Here is a 19413-nt window from a genome sequence, read left to right as displayed (position 1 = left end):
TCTGCCACTGACTAGGTGGTTTCAATTAGCTGGCAGGGGACTGTAGCTGGTTTGGTGCCACTCCAAATGTGTAAGCAAACCCTATCTTGGCCCTGTTGAAGTCCATGAGGGGCTGTGGCTGAAATCCCAGTCCAAATTGGGGTCCTGTTGCACTGAAAGGGGAATTGTACCACTGTTCATTTGGGACACTTGACCTTCCCATCAAATTTGTGTCTGCAAATGGATCGCTACACAGAACTGGTCCAAGGAGCAGTGAGGCCATATGGATACAACCGCCCGTAGGAGTTCTGGGGTTAACACTAAGCCATCCAGAGTGATGGTTGGTGATTTGACTTGCCACTGAAGCTATGTCGGGGAGCTGTCAGATGAGAGCTTTGCCCATTCCCATAGACGTGACCCCATGGATGCCAATTTATTAGCAAAGACTTCTACATCTATGGAATTGAGGATTCCCGTTCCTGCCCCCTGCACTGCAGGAATGGGGAGCCCCTTTTAGTCTATTTGTTGTTTATGTTTCATACTACTTTGAGTAACTACCTATCCTTTAAAATGTTACTTTCATACTAAGTGGTTATCATTTACAGGAATGTACCTGAACTTCCTTTTTTACCCCTCCCACTAAGCCCTCTTTCAGAGCTACTTTTTGTCTGGGCCCAATCCTTTATTTTACTCACTGAACAGTTTCTTTTATACCTGCCTACTCCAACTTCTGCTTTACTTGCAATAGTTCCTCTTTTTTTTCAAAAACAATATATACACAACAATGCTAACATTCAGACAAACACCACTAGACAAACATAAATCATGAAACTTGAAACATAAACATAAAACACAATTTTTGATGAAATAATACATCCATGTTATTTTGATTGCTCTTTAGCTGGTACCAGCTCTTTTAATGTTCTGAAAAACAAAAGAACATTTTTCTACCATTTTGGAGGTGGTACATTATATCTTGTAATACTCCTTTTTTAACAAATATATTTGCTGATTTCTTTATTTGCCTGCAGTTACCTCAATAATTACCTATACTTTTATTCTATAAACTGTCCAGGTTTCAATAATTTCTTCCTTTTATTGGTCTAGGGTAAATTATCCCACTGTTGAAGCCCTTGGTTCGAACTAACATTACTCCTCATTTTTTGCTTCATTAGCTACTTTGCTCATTTGCATTTGCATCCCTAATCTGAACTAGGGAGCAAATGTAGATGTACCCTAGAAGAGTAGCATGTGAGACGCGGCTCTAGAGAGGAGCCCCTGTAAGCAAGTGTCACAGCTAGCCTCAATAAGCAGCTACATGTAATGTCCATCTTCCTGGTGCCCTCTCCAAAGTGCTTCTGGGGGGCTTTAAATGCAATGCAGGCTCCAATCAGTGTGGATGCATTATTTTGAAATAATTCTGATATAGTTCAATGCTGCTTTGTAGTGTGGATGAGTTATTTCAAAATTATTATTTTGGGAGTTATTGTTTCAAAATAATTTATTTCAAAATAATTTCCTAGTGTAGACATGCCCCCCGAGTAGCTAAAGCTTCCACTGTTCCACATCACTTTTACTAACTGGCCAGCCGAGTTGAAATACCACTCCCCACGTTATTATATTCAAGAAGGACTTATTTCTAGAAATGGCAATCATTGTAATATGGGAGTTAGTGTGGTTCACCCAACACATAATAAAGGGGTTAGGCAGCAACATGTGCAGTGCTCCTAGACTGATATTTTTTCTTTAATGATGTATTAACAAACATTGGGATCCTTGTTTGCTTAACAGAACTCTATTAAATGTTTATGAAAGAGAAATTGAAATCTGTCCTATGAAGTTTAGATGATCTATTGGGAAATGGAAAATAAAGGAATAAGAGGTGTGAAGACAAATACAGAGAGTCATCATTTCCACTGTGAAAAGTAGTTTTTAAAGGTTGTCATGCCGAAACCAGAAATATCAGCTTTTTTCCTCCAATGAAAGTATCTGTATAGCTGTATGATCAGTAGAACTGGATAAATTATTCATTATAAATAATGTATTAATTAAATGTACTGTAGCATATACTTCTGTTCACAGGATTTCTACAAGGAGATGACAGTTTTAAAAATAATTATTCATGTTTTTTTAATAAGACTTTGGTGCAAACTCATTTCAGTCAATGGACTGAATGTAAACTTTTTGCTCCCAGTATTTTAAATTCACAATTAGGAATTTATATTGGCCATCCCCAGGAGGGTACTAGGCCTCGGGCAATCCCCTCAGTGTCCCAGGTGTGAGACCCGGTGCAGCTTCACTGCCACAGGCCCTGCCCCACCACATCTCTGCTTTCCATCAACCCACCTCTGCTCCATTCTGCCCCTTCCCCACCCTTTCTCCAAGCCCTGCCATGTCCATTCTCATCTTTGCTCCTCCCCTTTATCTCTGTCCCATGTGATGCAAGCCAGGGAATTACCAGGGGTCAGGAGACAGCAGGGGTCTCTCCGCCCCCACCCTCTGCATTCCCCACGATGTCAGGAGCCAGAGCGGCCTGGCAGCCTGCTCGTCTATCTCACGCTGTCCCACCCTGCCCTGCCACCTACCCAGCCCACTATGACTCACTTCTTCTCAACAGTGGGAAGAATAGCACCCTGCAGAAGGCTGGGAAAGGGTGGAACATGCTGCCAGGCCATTCCTCTCCCACCACTGCAGTGAATGTGTGAGTATGGAGGGAGGGAGGGAAGAGTAGGGCAACCCCTGCTGCCACCCCACACCAGACACAGCCATAGGACAGTTGAGGTGGCTGCCGTGCTCTCCCCCCCCTCCCCCCGCCCCAAAAAGCATTAGGTTTGGTGCATCCACTCCAAACAGTCCTACGGAAAGTGACAGCTCTTGTAAATTTTTGCAAAAAACCAACCAACCAAAGCTTTTGCTAATTTGGCTAATACATTGTTGTAAGCAAGACACAAAATAATTCTTCAAATATATTCCATGCTGATTAAGCATCAGATGGAATAATTTGTTCTGTTATAGTCAGCAAATTTCAGGAAAGATGTGGAGAAATTGAAAAATGTCCTGGGAAGAGCAATACTAATATTAAAGATCTAAGTACATGACCTATATGGATTTTTTTTTAACTCTGGAGAAAAGAAGGCTGAATGTAGACATAATAATTTTCAAGTACAAGGAAGATGGAGAAAATGTTCTCTTTAATCTATGAGGATTGGGCAAGAAGTAATGGGGTTGGTGTGAGAGAGGAGACTAAGTTTTGAGCTTGTCTTCTGGAGGCCCCATCGCTCTGTTTCAACCCTTCCCAGAAAGGACAGTAGAAAGGTGCTCCAAGCTGCTTACAGTGCCTGTGTGAGAAGCAACCAGTTGGGACCCAGCAGGTTAGTACAAGTAGAGTTGCAAGGCCAGAGTGAGATCAATACCTTGCTAGACCTGGAGGAGAGAGGATGGTATGTCAGGCTGACTGAGGGAGCTACAGGATCTCATACAGAACAGTGCTGGCAAAGGCTGAGAGGAATGTGAATGCTCTCTGTGCTGACTGCTGAGGCTACACCAGGACAAGGCCCTGAGATAAGGGTGAAGAATGTTCTGGAAACATGGGCAAGAAGCTCAGGAAATTAGAGAATTAGTGTATCTTAGATAAAGGAGCACAACATGGTTGCTATTTAGTGGGTCTCTAGGCTAGTACCTGAACTAAAGGGTGGCCTTAAGTCTCACCACCTATTGGGACACTGGAATAGATTTTATATATCCCAGAAGATAAATTAATTATTTTTGAGACCCACATGAAGAGCTAGGGCCAGAAAGGCCCCCCAAAAGAGGGTGAAGGCCTTGTCCCCATTGAAGGCATCTTAGCCCTAATGAAGCTAATGACAAAAATTATTTCAATGGCACCATGATGTTATGCTTTAACTTTTCCACCAAAGGATGAAGCTAGCCCCTCAGATTACACATGTATTCTGCTTTGAAGTGAGTTCTGTGTACACAGATCTCAGGTCAGAACCCTGTCTTTACTTCGTAGCTAAGAAAATATACAGCAAAAGCCTCATTATTCAGTACTTAATAAATCAGAAAGCTCAATGAATCAACATTTCCTATATCTCTCAATATAAATCTTCAGTCTAGTCATTTGGATATACTGGCCAAGAGGTTATACAATTGTACATCTTGCAATCTACTTTTATGCGAAGGAGATAGAAAACAAATTCTTCCTCATAAAACGAGGTTTTCTGCGGTCAAAAAAACTGCAGCATTCTTTCGATTTACTTTTGAAAGAATGTGTCAGCAGTCTAGATGCAGGGGAAGTTTTTTCGAAAAAACCCTGTAGTCTGGACACATCCTTACAAAATAAGTCACAGCAAAGTTTATCTTTTTTTCTCCTCACCATAATACATCCCTGACACCTCTATGGGGAAGGTGAAAAAATATGAATGTAATGAAGTCAATCTTGTGTGAAAAATTGCTTTCCAACTCTCTATAAAGGAACAACCAATATAATGCCAATAGCAGATCCTAACCTGGATATTAGCCCTAGTTGGGAGGGAGGGTGTCTGCTGTCTTGATGCTATATGGAGAAAGGGCTTCCAATGCTCAGTTACCCTTTTAAAGCCTTCAGTCCACATCTGCAAGGGGTGAGTCAGTGCTGCAAAGCTGGGCAAAAGCTATGTTCTTCCAACAGTTTCAACCTCCTTCTTTATCCTTCCCTTCTGCCATAAAGCACTACTTCCTCCACCCTGCCACCTCCCGTAGTGGGTTTAGTATGCTCATTTATTTTAATAGGTATAGCTATTTAATTCCATAGATAAGGGAATACAGACCTGTTTCTGTGTTAAAAGTACTTCCCATGAATTAAAATATTTGAATTGTTGAAGCACTGCTCTCAATATCTTCAATTTAAAAAAAAACAAAAACAAACTTTTGATCTAAGTTGCAAATGGCAACTCTTCCATTATGCAGCCAAAGATCTTCTAGGGTGAAAAGGGTGTAGAATGAATTGAAAATGGTTTAAAATGGCACACACTGTGGCGTTCTGAAAACGTACTTACTTTGAATAAAAATGAAAAGGGAACTGAGATAAAATAGCTGTAACAATCCCTGGTACATGTGCTGTTGCTGAGATACACAGTATTTCATAAGAAAAAGGCATTCACCAGTATGTAATATGAACTTTTGTTCTTAGAATTTTAAGAAAAAATATGTAGGTTGCTCATTTTCACATATTTATTTTTTCCTATGGAAACCTGGGTCTTTTTGCCTCACACTGGTATAAAGATATTCAATAATAAATTTTTTTTGGTCAGAAAGTCAAAGGAAATAAAAACCTTTCATGTGTTACTTTCTGTCCTATGTTCACTGAGGACAAGTGGCAAAGCTCTCATTAACTTTTTTTTAGTACAGGATCATTGCTTAACCAACCACAGAGCTTCTAATCATTTCCCTCCCTTCTCTCTCCAGGCTAACTTTGTTTTGTTTTGTTTGTATCTATGGTTGTGGTTAGGGCTCTATTCCACAACCTTTACTCATGGGCTGTGTTTAGACTGGCCAGTTTTTCTGGAAAATCAGCCGCTTTTCCAGAAAAACTTGCCAGCTGTCTACACTGGCCACTTTATTTTCCGCAAAAGCATTGAAGATCTACTGTCCGAAGTCAGTGCTTCTTGCGGAAAAGCTTTGACACTCCCCGTTCAGGCAAAAGTCCTTTTTGCGAAAAACTGTTGCGCAAAAGGGCCAGTGTAGACAGCTAGCTAAGACTTTTGCGCAAAAGCACGCTAAACAAGAAAAAAGCTGTTTGGATGCTGGGAGACCCCGTAGCTGCCCCAGAGTTCCTGGTAACCCGAGCTCTTAAAGCAGACGCAGGCTGTTGAGCGCACGTGGCAGGAGTGTGCCTCAGACCTCTGGCCTGAGGTCTGCCGCGGTGCCCCTGCTGTGCCCAGCAGCCACCTCGCAGCCCAGCATGGCAGCTCCGGGCGCTCAGCCACCCGCACCCCCAGCGCAGGAGGCCCCAGGGGCTGCAAAAGAAGAGCCCCATCCTGGTCCTCGGGGGAGCTGGAGACCATCCTGGACCTGTGGGAAAAAGAGGAAAATCTGCACGACACCCGGTCCCGGTGCCGCAACACCGACATCTTTGGCCACATGGCCCAGGCGTTAGCCCAGCAGGGCCATCCAGCCCGAAACCTGGAACAGGTACGGGCTAAAGTGAAAGAATTGCGCCTGGGCTATGTGCGGGCCAGCGAGAGCCGGGGAGCAGGACCAGACACCTGCCCCGACTATGACTGGCTTCACACCATCCTGGGACAGCCAGCTCCACAAGCCCCGGACGGCACAGCGGACACCTGCGTGTGCCCCCCACTCACCAGGACCACCACGATGGGGGAGAAAGACAGCAGCAGCAGTGCATCGGAGGATGAGGCCAGCAGTGCCACCCAGCAGGCCCCCTACGGCAGCCCCGATGTCTCCCACGCGTCCTCGGAGGCTGGGGAAGGATTCATTGGTAAGTGTTGCACTTTGCACTCACAAAGGCAGGCAAGAGGGGAGCCAGGCACCCAGAGGGGGGAAGGGGAGAGCATGTCAATTGGGCCACATGAGCTGCATGCTGTGTAGTATTAGGCAGCAAGCAGCACGTGCAACCACGTGCAGCCTGGTGACCGAGCGGCACGTGGCCATGGCAGGCAGCTCCATGGCATGCCTGGGACTGTGCTGCTCACACACATCTGGCAGGACCGGGGTGGAGGGAAGGGTGGATGCCGGCTGGAACCAGCCAGGGCCCCAGGGACTCAGGTCAGAGCCTGCACCTCCGCAAGGGTGTAGCAGGCAGAATAGCACACTGTCCCCATGCCTGGCTGTGAGGTACAGCCAGCTGATCCTGGGAAAACTGCAGTGTCACAGCCCTCTGAGTGCGGCCCCCCCTGACCCCCTCTCCTGCTCCTGGTGCCTTGGCTGGCTCCCGGAGGGAAGTCCCCAATGCGGCCACACATGTCCTTGGGGGTATGGCTACTCTACAAAGTTAATTTGAACTAACAGATGTTAGTTCGAATTAACTTTAATAGGCGCTACACTAGCGCTCCGCTAGTTCGAATTTAAATCGAACTAGCGGAGCGCTTAGTTCGAACTAGGAAAACCTCATTTTACAAGGATTAAGCCTAGTTTGAACTAGCTAGTTCGAATTAAGGGGTGTGAAGCCCCTTAATTCGAACTAGTGGGAGGCTAGCCCTCCCCAGGTTTCCCTGATGGCCACTCTGGCCAACACCAGGGAAACTCGTCTGCCCCCCTCCCAGCCCCGGGCCCCTTAAAGGGGCACGGTCTGGCTACGGTGCCCGTGCCAGGTGCAAACCTGCCAGCACCCTGCCAGCAGACCCTGCACCTGGCACGGCTCGAGCCAGCCACCCAATGTCCCCCAGCCCACCCCCTCTTCCCAGGACCAGGCTGGCGGCTCCCGGGGGCTTGCCCGGAACCGCAAGAGGCGGGCACCCACCTGGGCTAGTGCAGACATCGTGGACCTCGTCCACTAGCTCCGCACTAGGCACAGGAAAGTGGCTGTCTAGGGCAGGAGAGCTGCCAGCCTGGCCACCCAGGAGCAGGTGTGCAAGAGAATCAAGGGGGTCCACTGAGACCCCCGACCCTGAGCCCTGAGCTGATAATGGCCGTCCTGGTTCAGACCAAAGGTCCATCTAGCCCAGTAGCCTGTCTGCCGACAGCGGCCATCCCTAGAGACCCTGGAGGGGATGGACTGAAGACAGTGACCAAGCCATTTGTCTCGTGCCATCCCTCTCCAGCCTTCCACAAACCTTGGGCAGGGACACCACTCCTACCCCCTGGCTAATACCACTCCATCACTTTATCTCACTTCCCTTTAAACTCTGTTCTAGTTGTAACCTTCATAGCCTCCTGCAGCCAGGAGTTCTACAGGTTGACTCTTTGCTTTCTGAAGAACAACTTTCTGTTACTAGTTTGAAGCCTGCTACCCATTCCTTTCCTTTGGTGTCCTCTAGTCCTTCTTTATGGGAACTAATGAAGAACTTTTCTGTATGCACCCTCTCCACCCCACTCATGCTTTTAGAGACCTCTATCCTGTCCCCCCTCCGTCTCCTCTTTTCTAACCTGAAAATCCCAGTCTCTTTAGCCTCTCTTCATATGGGACCTGTTCCCAACCCCTGTTCATTTTAGTTGCCCTTCCCTCTCCCAGCCTCTCTCTTCCCCTCTCCTACCTCCTTTTCCCAGTCTCCCCCAGTTTTGTTCAATAAAGACAGATTCCATTTTGGAAGACACGTTATCTTTATTTTGTACATCAAGAAGAGGGGCTAGGGAAGGGTAAGTGGAAGGAGGTGAGGGAGGAATGGGGCACGAGCCCCCGATGGGGAGGACTGGGCTCGCTCTGTGGGCTTCTGGCGGTGGAAGCTCTCCTGCAGCCCCCCAATTGCCCACTCTCCCCAGATGGCAGCCTGCGGCAAGTGCAGCCGGGCTGATGGCTGAGTGGTGTGATGTGCCTAGTGTGGGTAGTCCGGGCAATCCCAGCCAGGACTGCTTTGCAAGTGGGGCACCCCTGAGAACTGTCTGTCCGGGGTGGGGGTCGGGACCCTTTAAGCACAGCCCTCGGCTAGCCTGAGACAACATCTCCACGCTCTAAGTCCTCCTCTGATGCCCTGCCGGCACTGCTTCCGGCCATCCTTAAGCCCGGTTCAGGGTCCACTTAATGTGGACATGCTAGTTCGAATTAGCAAAACGCTAATTCGAACTAGTTTTTTAGTCTGAATCCGTTAGTTCGAATTAGCTTAGTTCGAATTAACGTTGTAGTGTAGACATACCCTGGGCTACCGTGTGTGAGGGATAGTGGGAGGAAGAAGGGGGGAAAGAGCTTGGGCTTCCCCTAGGGCTGCCTGAGTTTTGCTGCAAGCATGGGACACTCCCCAGTCACTCTCCTGGTTCCGTCCAGGAGATATCCCACGCGATGGGGATCTGAGAGCTCAGACCATGTCTGCCAGACGTGCTCCCAGGCACTGTGTGGGGATTCATCTCGCTCCCTGTCAAACACCAGTGATTAGCCCAAAGCCTCACAGCCTCCACCGGCAGGGAGTTACACAGGTTAACCCAACACAAGCACCCTCCCACTCTCCACGGGGCCAGGACACAGACCAGGGGTCCAATGCATGGAGGAGGACCCTACTCCAGGGGCAGTCCTCTATGCAAACATACAACATAGGAAGGGGGAACTGAGGGGGCCCAAGCCACACTATCCCTGTGTGTCACCTGGGCTCAGGGGTGGGGCGGAGGGCATGAGGTGTGGGGACAGAGGCCGGGCTGCCTGACTGACCCATCCTTTCTTCTGTTCCCTGCAGCGGGACCAACCAGGAGTGGGGGACCCTCCAGTCCGGCAGCAGCAACACCCCCAGCCGCCCAACCATGGAGGCAGCACGTCCGACTGTGGGACCAGCTCCTGTGGCGCCACGTGCAGGCCGTTGAGTGCCTAGAGGCTGCCATCCACAGATGCACAGAGGCGGACCTGAAGTGGCACCAGGAGGCCCGGGCCACCTTCCAGAGACACTGTGCACTGATGGCGTACTCCATTGCCAGCCTCTCTGCACACATTGCCCATGCCATACATTATGGCATGGCCTTGCCCCATGCCCCCGCCATCCCTCCCCTAGCACTGCCCCTGCCCCTCCTGCTCCTCCTGCAATGGCCCCTCCTCCTCCTGTCCCTGCCCTCCTCCAATGGACCCTCCTGCTCCTAACCCTGCCCCTCCTGCTCCTGCTGCCCACTTCTCTGTTCAGCCTGCCCCAATGTGGCCTGCCCCCCATGTCCAGGTCCACCCCCACAGGAGCGGTCATAGGGGCCACCCCTCCCAGCTCCCCTCTCACTCCCAGTTCAAGGTCTCCTTCCCCTCTCCCTCCTTTGTAAATAAAAACCGACAAGTTTTTTTGGTGAAACCAAACTGTGTTGTTGTGTATTGGGAGGTAAGGGGAGGGGGAAGGGAAGGGCAGGGAGTTGTCCAGGGAAAGCAAGGCGACCCTACTCCGGGGCCTGTGAGAACATGTCCATGAGGGCCTCCTGGATGCGCACCCCATCATGGTGCACCTGCAATGGCCCCTCCTGCTCCTGTTCCTCCTGCTCCTCCTGCCCACCTCCCCATTCAGCCTGCCCCCCATGCCCAGGTCTGCCCCCGCAGGAGCAGTCACAGGGGCCACCCCTCCCAGGAGTAGCTTCCCTCCCCCTCCCAGTTCAAGGTTTCCTCCCCCTCCAAGTTCAAGGTCTCCTCCCTGCTACGCGAGGTAACGTGAATAATTAATTTAGAATGACGATCAACCCAATAAAATCACAAAGATTACAAATGCGGACTTCAAATTCCATATCTATCACTGGTTTTCTAAAAAAAAGGGAAATCATTTTAAAGGGTTATGAGTTTGTTATGCATAAATGAATACCAACTCTGAAGATAAAATTTAACCACACGACTATATTTGATATGCATAAAATCACAGTCAAGCAAGGGATAGATTACAAAAGAGTAAAAACAACACAAAATACATTAAACACAGTCTAGGCGCGGAGGGCGATTGCAGTGACACTGGCGACCTCGATCCTTTGGCCCTTCAGGGCCTCAGGAGAGGAACTGCCAGGAGATTCCTCGAAGATGACTGGAATCGGGTGCGCTGACTCAAGCCTTCCGCACGAACCTCGAATCCCCTTCCTGTTCTTTGGGAAAGCTTGAACAGACAATGGTGGCCAAGAATATCTTTAAACCTAACCCTGAACTAAAAGAAAACCCTAGCTATGACCGACACGCACGACGAACAAACTCAACGACGGCCGAAATGCTTTGAACCGACGACGATAGCTAATCTCACTATACCTAAATCTAAACCTAATCCTAATTGGTAGGTACAAGCCTTCCACTTGACCTGACCAAACCCTTAACAGAAAAGAGTACTCTGCTCTGAACTAGACTGCTCATACATATTTCATATAACAATCATGAACATTCTGCACAACATCCACCTCTCCCCCAAACTGTGTTAGGGTATGTCTACACTACCCTCCTAATTCGAACTAGGAGGGTAATGTAGGCATACCGCACTTGCAAATGAAGCCCGGGATTTGAATTTCCCAGGCTTCATTTGCATAAGCCGGGTGCCGCCATTTTTAAATCCCAGCTAGTTCGAACCCCGTGCCGCACGGCTACACGCTGCACGGAGTAGCTAGTTCGGATTAGGCTTCTAATCTGAACTAGCTGTACTCCTCACGGAATGAGGAAGCCTAATCTGAACTAGCTACTCTGTGCCGCGTGTAGCCGCGCAGCACGGGGGTCGAACTAGCCGGGATTTAAAAATGGCGGCACCTGGCTTATGCAAATGAAGCCTGGGAAATTCAAATCCCGGGCTTCATTTGCAAGTGCGGTATGCCTACATTACCCCGCTAATTCGAACTAGCAGGGTAGTGTAGACATACCCTTATTGTGTATTGGGAGGTAAGGGGAGGGGAGGGAGTTGTCCAGGGAAACTGAGGCGACGCTACTCTGGGGCCTGTGAAAACATGTCCGTGAGGGCCTCCGGGATGCACACCCCATCCTGGTGCTCCTGGTGGCTGGCAGCTGTGTGGGGCTGTTCGTAGGCCTGGCCCTCCACTGCCATCCATGAGGGAAGGAAGGCCTCCCCGCTCCGCTCCACAATGTTGTGGAGCATGCAGCCTGTGGCCAGTACCTCCGTTGCATTCCACTCACCCATCTCGAGATGGGTGAGAAAACACCGGAAGTGGGCTTTTAATCGGCCAAAGGAGAGCTCCATTTGATTGAGGACCCGATTGAGGTGGTCATTGAACTGGGCCTGGCTCTGGTTCAGCTGCCCCGTGTAGGGCCACATTAGCCAGGGCAGCAGGGGGTAGGCTACGTCCCCAATGATGCAGATGGGCATAGGCACATCCCCGACAGTCAACTCCAGCCGGGGGAAGTAGGTTCCCGCCTCCAGCCTGCGAAACATTCCAGAGTTGCGGAGGATGCGGGCGTCATGTGCCCTGCCATACCAGCCCGCATAAACATCCAGAAAGTGGACCTGGTGGACCACGAGGGCCTGCAGAACAATGGAGCAATACCCCTTTCTGTTCATGAAATGGGCCGTTCGATGCTCCGGGGCCTGGATGGGGATGTGGGTTGCATCCAGGGCTCCCCCACAGTTGGGAAACCCGAGGGTAGCGAAGTCGGCGGCAGTAGTGTCCATGTCCCACAGGCGGATCACTCTGGAGAGCAGGATGCCGTTGATGGTATGAACGACCTGCAGAAGGGTGCAGAGAAACACAGGGGAACACATCACATAAGGCAGGGGTGGGTGTGCGCTCCCTTGGTCCCCTCCCCATGATTCCCTCTGTCCTCATGCACACACACAAGCACACACACACCACAGCCTCCTCGCCCTCCACCCCCCCCAGCAGGCCTGTGCAAGGGAGGGGCGGCCCGAACCCCTGGGTGACCCAGCGTGGAGTCTTGGCTGTCCCTGGGCATGGAGTGCAGCACCCTCCCCCCACCCCACTCCTCACTCCCCCTGGAACTTACCACCATCACGACGGCGCCAACGGTGAATCTGCTCACCCCGAATTGGTGTGCCACCGATCAGTAGCTGTCCAAGGTGGCCAGCTTCCAGACTGCAATGGTGACCCTCTTCTTGATGGGGATGGGTGCCCGCAGCCAGGTGGTGGCTTTCTGGAGCGCGGGGGTGAGCCAGGGCACAGAGCTCCATGAACATCCGCTTTCGCGTGCAGAAGTTCTGGAGCCATTGCTGGTCATCCCATTGTCCTAGGACCAGCAGGTCCCACCTGTCGGTACTGATGTCCTGGGGTGGGGGTGCCACAGGGATGCCATGGCCTCACTGGTGAGGGAGTCCAAAGCGATCTGCCCCTCCTGGTCCTGGAAGAGGAGGGCACCAACCTGGAGCAGCAGCTGCAGGCACTCGAAAATGTCCGACAGGGGCCAGAGCAGGACCATGGCCACCCCTGGTTCCATGGCACAAGAAACAAGGCAAGGAAAAAAAAACCTGGCAAAAGCAGTAGGTGGCCAAAGGCAGCGGTGTCCAAAAGTCAGAGGGCGACCACCAAACCTGCTATGGCTGTCAGTCCCTGCAAGAGGCCCTATAGCACGGAGAGGAGACAAATGGCTGTCTGGGGAGATCCCTTTAAGCACGTGTCTGAAAGGAGCTCCAGCCCCCGCCCTCGGAAAGGGCTGGTGCCCTTGTGCCCTCTGCAAAATGGTTCCGGGCTTCTGCTTTTGCAGAAAAGCGCGCCGACAATGTAGACGTGATTTTCCGCAAAAGCGCATCGTTATAACGCGAACTCTGCACCAATCTAGACGCTCTTTTCTGAAAACGCTTTTAATGGAAAACTTTTCCGTTAAAAGCATTTCCGGAAAATCATGCCAATCTGGACGCAGCCATGTTGATTATACCCTCCATTGACTTCAATGGGCTACTTAATGAGAATGTACAACATGCACAAGGATGATACATACTGACACTTGTCTTATTAGTTCTTCAGGGCAGAGTTTGTATCTTTATATGTGCTGCGCAGCACTTCAGCATTTCTGAACAATATGAAATAGACTAAATAAACATGAGATCCCCTGAGACCAGTTTAGTTTGATCTGTAACTGATATATTATTAAGGATGGGGGCACCATTATATTTCCAGTAGCTGTGATATTGTTTTCTCTTTACATTCGTTTTTTTTCTTGCTGGGCTGCACATTTAATATTTTTGGCAGGTAATGCCTCATGTGATATCCAGTATTTATGTAATAATGGTGATACAAGAGCCTCAACATTTTGGCTTTTTCACTAAGACATCCCATTATGCTGCACAAGTTAAATCCGTTTTCCTGACAGTTGAAGGTTTTTTCTTGATGTTTCCTTTTAACAATAAATTAACTTATTACTGTATATGGAGTGCTTCACTCTTCTTAATCCCTGTTAGCTTTGGTCAGCAAAATATAAGCTATCTCTGCCAGAATATTGAACACAATTGGTTGAAATTGGTTGAAATGATTGTGTCAAAACTTTTTTTTTAAAGAAAGTTGGCTTTTCAAGTGTAGTAAAAGCAATGTAGTAGAAAATATTCATTTTGGTTAAAATATTTTTTTCAATGAAAAGTAAAAGAAAATTAATTCAGAGGCTTGATATTACCCCTTTTTAATTGTTTTATGTTTCCTCTCCAATAATCAATAAGTGAGAAGGAGAAAAAGCAAAATTGCTAAAATTTACAACTTTTGTGAGGTTGTTGCTTAGCAGGGGTTTTTAAAACAAAAATTGTTTCAGTTTTCATTAAGCTTGCAAAAGAAATTTTGAAATAAAATGAAACATTTTCTTTTAATTTTAATTATTTTCTTGGAAATGCTTATTTTCTAAATATCTTTAACCAAAAACTATGTTGTCTCCAAATTGCATATATCTGGCTGAAAATCAAGCATCTAATATATATAGAACATAACCAAAACTCATAAGTATACATATTTTCATTAAGATCCATGTTTTCTAAGGGCATGTCTACACTAGGACATTATTTCAAAATAACTTATTTCAAAATGATAACTCCCGAAATAACTATTTTGAAATAAACAACAAGAAGTCCTGTGGGACCTTACAGACTAACAGATTTATTGGAACATAAGCTTTCATAGGCAAAGACCCACTTCATCAGATGTTATTCTGCTCAATAGCTGATTTGAACCAGGAAGTGCGCTCCGGGATGCGTTAGTTCAAATCAAAGCCCATGGTTCGAACTAACGTTCCTCATCATTTTTTGCATCCCTAGCTCGAACTAGGGAGCAAGCGTAGACGTACCCTAGGGAAAGCAGGAGTTATTATTTTGAAATAAGAGGCTAGGTAGTGTGGACATTCCGCTTGCTACTTCAAAACAAGGGCTACATGAGGGCTAAAGGTCCATATTAAAGTGCAAGCACTAAAAATATGTCCATGTTTTGAAGAAAATATTATATTCAGGATTTTCTAAAAAGTCTCACTCTGAGAAACAGCTTGTTTGTATTAAAGGAGCAGTTGCCATTCTCTTTGCTTCACAGACTCATGGATCTAAGCTTGATGATTGTTATCTGCTCTTTGTCAACATTTATTTAAAAGTTAATCTTATAAAGATTTTTATTAAGAGTATATTTTTTAAATAAATGTAAATAAGTAATATACACTTCATTATTTTAAAGTTTCAGAATCCTTTGACCCTTGTTACAGTGATAAATGACAGTATTCCTAATTTCTATGTCTTCATCAAATCCATATTGAGTAATACAATATAATAATATAGTTGGGTGCGACATGTCACAATGTTTTGTCATTCAGAGAAATCTTAAAAAAATATGTTCACTGAACATTATGATCTCAAGCAAATGCTCATTAAAGACCAAGTTGAATTATCTCTGTTACTTCTGCCTCCTTGTATAGTATAACAAACTTTGAAAACAGCTGTTTCATATATATCTATTTGCCACATTTGCCAGTTTTCTGACAGCTCACTTGGGCAAATCTAATACTGAATGCAATTTAATTAAAGCCCCAAAACTCTTCATATAATATTAAATTTATGATATGATAAAAAACACATTTAAAATGTTAAGTATTGCTGGGAAATTCTTAATTTTTTTCTGTGTGTGTTTACGGCAAAACAACATTAGTTCAATGTAGGTTTTTAAAAAGCTTTTTTTTCCCCACTAACACTGTAAAAACAAGAACTCGTACGGAACCTCAAAGGGTCGCTCATCCCTAGGTAGTGGGCTAGCACAAATCTTATGAAGCACATAGATCCCACTTAAACCTATGCATGGGGGTGATTTGCACCTAATTGCTTAAACTACAGTAGTATTAATAAGAATTAATACATATAAAAATTGTATTTGTTCAAAAATCTATGCAAATATTCATAGAATCATACAATCATAGAGCTGGAAGAGACCTCAGGAGGTCATCAAGTCCAGCCCCCTGCCCAAGGCAGGACAAACCCAATTAAATCAACCCAGCCAGGGCTTGTCAAGCTGAGACTTAAAACCTCTAGGGATGGAGATTCCACCACCTCTCTAGGTAACCCATTCCAGTGCTTCACCACCCTCCTAGTGAAACAATTTTTCTTAATATCCAACCTAGACCTCTCCCATTGTTAATCATTCTGAGACATTTTAGGGCTTCAGCAAACTATCTAACCTGCCAGAAACAAGATGGGTCCACGTAAAGCCTGATCTAAAGCCCATTACAGTAAATGGGTGGGTTTACATGATATTAGTAGGCTATGAATCAGTCTCATAGACCCTACTAAAAACTTGAAAGGAAAATTCAACCATCCTGGATGTACCTGAATCTGTAAAGCCTTTGAGATAGATTAGGGTACAGGATTAGTTATCTGAAATACACTCCTCTCCATTATTGGTCAAAGCCTACATTCTTTATTTAGGTAAATCACTCTTTGAAGTCAAACCATGCAAAATGAAGTTACAAAATAGTTATAGTCATTACAATATTACAAAACATCACTGTTTCAACTTAAATCAAGATGTATTTCTTTCTTAAGCTATTTCTTTCCTTTTTTTGAAAAAAATTCACCTGCATCTAGACTGCCGTTGCGTTCTTTCAAAATTAAATCAAAAGACCGTGGAGGTTTTTTTGACACCGGTAAACATCATTTTATGAGGAAGAACGCCTCTTTCAAAAAAAAAAAAGCGTTCTTGAATGCAAACAGAGCTTTTTTGAAAGAGAGTGTCCAGATTGCCTGGATACTCTCTTTCGAAAAAGCAGGTCGCTTTTTCGAAAGTCTTGTGGCTGTCTAGATGATCTCTTTCAAAAGAGGCTTTATTGAAAGAGTTCTTTCAAAAAAGCCTCTTTCGAAAGAGGATTGTAGTCTTGATGTTCCCTTAGGCTACATCTAGACTGCAAGCCTCTTTTGAAAAAAGAGCATCTAGACTACAACCAGTACTTTTGAAAAAGCAAGCCACTCTTTTGAAAGAGAGCATCCAGGCAGTCTGGATGCTTTCTTTCGAAAAAATACACCTTTTTTTGAAAGAGTTTTTCTGCGGTCGAAAAAACTACAGCGTTCTTTCGATTTACTTTTGAAAGATTATGGCAGCAGTCTAGACACAGGTGGCTTTTTTCAAAAAAAGGCCACTTTTTTGAAAAAACCCTGTAGTCTAGACACACCCTTAGGGTGCATCTAGACTGGCAAGATTTTGTGCAAAAGTGGCTGCTTTTGTGCAAAAACTTGCCAGCTGTCTACACTGTCTGCTTGAATTTGCGCAAGAGCACTGACTTTGTAATGTACAAAATCAGTGCTTCCTGCGCAAATACTTTCATGCTCCCGCTCAGGAAAAAAACCCTCTTGAGCAAGAATACTTGCGCAAGACAGCCAGTGTAGACTAAAATGGTGATGCATAAAATGGTGATCGGGGCTTTCTTGCTCAAAATCGCGTCTAGACTGGCCACGGATGCTTTTGCGCAAAAGCATTTTTTGCGCAAAAGCATCTGTGCCAATCTAGACGCGCTTTTGCGGAAATACTTTTAACTGAAAAACTTTTCCATTAAAAGTATTTCCACAAAATCATGTCTGTCTAGACGCAGCCCATGTGTTTTCTTCTCTGTATATTCGGTAGATCCCAGGAAGTGCTGACCATCCACAGCTCCTAGTAACGATAAGTTTTGTGGGTTCTTCACTCTAGAACTGGCCAGAAAATAGTTTCCCTCACAAAAAAAAATTTCTTCAATATCTAAAATAAAATAAAATAAAATAAAATAAAATAAATCCTATTTCAGTTCAGGAAAACAGCCAGAATCAGGGCCATTTGGTTGAATATGAACATTTTGATAATTTCAGAGTGTTTCATTTTATTTGACAATTTTTGTTTATTTTCTATTATTATTAATTTGTATTTCATAACAAAAATGCATTTAAATATTATGTTTCAAAAATTTAAAAATATTTAAAAGTCATCAACGTTTTTAAGTTAAAAAAATTGCCAGATCAAAGCCTTTCCTGCAAAGAAATGTTGGATGTTGCACCAAAACCAAAACTAGAAAGCTTTCTCAAAAATGTCCCAAAAAGCCTTACTTAGACACTCATGTGAACACTGCACAGATGGGAGCAGGAAAATCACTTGCTTGTTTGACTGCAAAATGAGGCTAGGTCTAGACTGCTGGCTTCTTTCAGAAGAAGCTTTTCCAGAAGAGATCTTCCAGGAAAACTTCTTTCAAAAGAGAGCATCCACACAGCAAAAGTGCATCGAAAAAGCAATCTGCTTTTTCAAAAGATAGCGTCCACATTGATTGGACGCTATCTCTCATTTAAGTTGTAATTACTATGGACGGAATGGCCACTAGGGCACCTACACTTTTTCCTGGAGGCCTTTTCTTTCGGAAAAAAAACCCTCTTCCTCATCCACACATGCCTTTTTCTGAAAGAGTTCTTTCAGAAAAAAGGCTTCTTCCTTTTAGAAAGAGGTTTACCACTGTCAGAAAAAACCCTGCATTCTTTCAACTTTCTGTCAAAAGAATGCAGTTGCCATGTGGACATAAGTATAGTTTTTCCAGAAAAACAGCCATTTTTACAGAAAAACTCTGCAATATAGACATCGCCTGTGTGAGTTAATACTATTGCTTATTAGTACAGTAAGGATGTGTCTAGACTACAGGGTTTGTTCGAAAAAAGTGATCTTTTTTTGAAAAAGCTTCACCTGCGTCTAGACTGCTGCTGCGTTGCTTCGAAATTAAATTGAAAGAACACAGCAGTTTTTTGACCACAGAAAACTCCATTTTACAAGGAATAACAACTTTTTTCGAAAGTGCTCTTTCGAAAAAAGGCGTTATTAAACACAAACAGTGCTTTTTCAAAACAGAGCATCCATACGGCCTGGATTCTCTCTCTCAAAAAAGTGGTTCTCTTTTTCGAAAATACTGGGTTGCTGTCTAGACGATCTCTTTCGAAAGAAGCTTTTTCAAAAGATTCTTTTCAAAAAGCCTCTTTCGAAAAAGGCTTGTAGTCTAGACATTGCCTAGCCTATGTGAGAATATTGTGCAGAATAAACTGGATAATAAATGTTTTGTTTTGGTGCGGCTTAAAAGACTTATTCAGGATGTTTAATTATCTGTACTTTAGCCACCTAATAGTTTCTATGATAATTTAAGGATTTTTAAACATGTGAAAATCATCCTAAGAAATGGAATACGAAAAAGAAAAAATGGCAAAACAAAGGAAACAGATATTATCATAGATTAAGCAGTAGCACTATCCAATATTGGGGACGCAAATAAAAAATCTCTAAATATCATAAGGACAAAGAGAAGACAGGCTATTTTTCACAAATAAATATTTTTTCCTCAGAAAATTAGCCCATCATTAAAGGCTATTTGCCTGAAAATGTTTCTGTTTAAAACAAGCCAGTTTTTAAACTTCTTGCTTGCTAAAAAATGTTTGAGACCATGATAAATAT

At 45.3% G+C, this 19413-nt stretch overlaps 1 pseudogene; it reads right to left on the bottom strand.

Moving 5' to 3' along the window:
• LOC149524502 (uncharacterized) overlaps positions 1-19413 on the bottom strand; it is a 58993-nt pseudogene that overhangs the window by 25690 nt on the left and 13890 nt on the right.

Source organism: Pelodiscus sinensis, chromosome 4 (genome assembly GCF_052426305.1).
Source record: "Pelodiscus sinensis isolate ZL-2025 chromosome 4, ASM5242630v1, whole genome shotgun sequence".
In the NCBI taxonomy this organism is placed as follows: Eukaryota; Metazoa; Chordata; order Testudines; family Trionychidae; genus Pelodiscus; species Pelodiscus sinensis.
The sequence above is the reverse complement of the archived record's forward strand: the minus strand, read 5'-3'. Positions and strand labels throughout refer to the sequence as shown.